Source organism: Lucilia cuprina, chromosome 6 (genome assembly GCF_022045245.1).
Source record: "Lucilia cuprina isolate Lc7/37 chromosome 6, ASM2204524v1, whole genome shotgun sequence".
NCBI lineage: Eukaryota > Metazoa > Arthropoda > Insecta > Diptera > Calliphoridae > Lucilia > Lucilia cuprina.
This window is the reverse complement of record NC_060954.1, coordinates 8,725,854-8,727,902: the sequence shown is the minus strand read 5'-3', so window position 1 is coordinate 8,727,902 and position 2,049 is coordinate 8,725,854.

Below are 2,049 nucleotides of genomic sequence, written 5' to 3'. Positions count from 1 at the left end.
TATAGTCTAGTCTATAGTCTAGTCTATAATCTAGTCTATAGTCTAGTCTATATTCTAGTCTATAGTCTAGTCTATATTCTAGTCTATAGTCTAGTCTATAGTCTAGTCTATAGTCTAGTCTATAGTACTTAGTTTTAGTTTTATCAGCAATTTGAGTAAAATATATTATGAATGAAAACATATATTTGTGTTAAGAAATGTCAGTAAAAATAACTAAAATATGTACTATAACTATAGTAAATACTAATTTGGACATCACAATAAATCAGAGGTAGACATAATGAGAAAAAGAAACGGATTAATCTTTAACATTTTTGATTTTACTTTCATGTCCCTGTTAGCTATAATCGCCTGGCCGCCGATCTATTAGCATCACCTACTACACACCTTCAGAATAAGTAATGAACTCATGTTTAGAGGCTTTAAAACTAACACTTTAACATTATTATACAAAATGTGAGAGACTAAATAAATCTCTTTCACTTGTGTACACACACACGCACGTACACTGCTACTTGGACAGTTGGAATTATTGAAGCAACAATTGTATGTATTTAAGGAGACACAAATGAACACATATTGAGGGGGATCACAAAAAGAACTTTAGAAAACCCCTACGTATTCTAACAAACAATTTCTTAAGAATATCGTTACAACTTATACAGCTTTACAAATTTGGCATACTTAGTAGCTTTTGGAATACCCCTAATAATATCCATTTTCCAGAAAACACAAATTGTGCTTAGCATTGTCATGGCATCAGCATAAATTTCATTTTCATAGAGTGTCTAAAACACTTGAGATTAATATTTACTAAATTTGTATAATACAATGTTATAATCATACATATACAGACATACTTAATCACATACACACACATTTAGTCATACACACATAATTATCTTGCAAGTCCTTTAGCTTAGAAACATTTTAACTATATTTAACATTATAGCTTAAGTATGAATTATAATTTAACATTTTGCCATAAACTAAATAGCAAATGGACAATTTTTCTCAGTTAGTTTCATATTTTATCCTGGGAATATATTGTAAATTTTTTCTTATTGTTCATCAATATAATTTAAAGCAATTTAATTAACATTCCTTGTTAATGTTATGCATAACAATTAAATTCCCTAGATTATTGTAGTTTAAAGCAAATGAGGGAAGTTGTGCTTAAAAAGATACGACTAGTTTGAAAAGGACTACATATTGTGTGGACTTTAGTCTGAACTAAAGACAAGACTATAGTCTGGACTATAGAGAAGACTATAGTTTGGAATATAGTCTGGACTATATACAATACTATAGTCTGGACTGTAGACGAGACTACAGTCTGGACTAGAGACAAGGCTATAGTCTGGACTAGAGGCAAAGCTATAGTCTTGACAAGAGACAAGGCTATATTCTGGACTATAGATAAGACTACAGTCTGCACTATAGACAAAACTATAGTCTGAACTTTAGAAAAGACTATAGTCTGGACTGTTGGCAAGACTATAATCTGGACTATATACAAATCTAAAGTCAGTACTGTAGACAAGACAATACACAAGACTACAGTCTGGACTATAGAAAAGACTATAGTCTGGATTATAGAAAAGACTATAGTCTGGACAATAGACAATACTATAGTCTGGATTATATACAAAACTGAACTCTGGACTATAGACAAAACTACAGTATGGACTATAAAAAATACTAAAGTCTGGACTATAGACAAGACTATAGTCTAGACTATAGACAAGACTATAGTCTAGACTATAGACAAGACTATAGTCTGTACTACAGAGAAGACTATTGTCTGAACTATATACAAGATTACAGTCTGGACTATAGACAAGACAATATGCAAGAATATAGTCTGGACTAAAGACTATAGACTAGACTATAGTCTGGACTATATACAAGACTATAGTCTGTACTATATACAATACTATAGTCTGGACTATACAATAATATAGTCTTGACTATAGTCTGGACTATAGACAAGACTATAGTCTGGACTATTGACAAGACTGTAGTCTGGACTTTAGTCAAGACTATAGT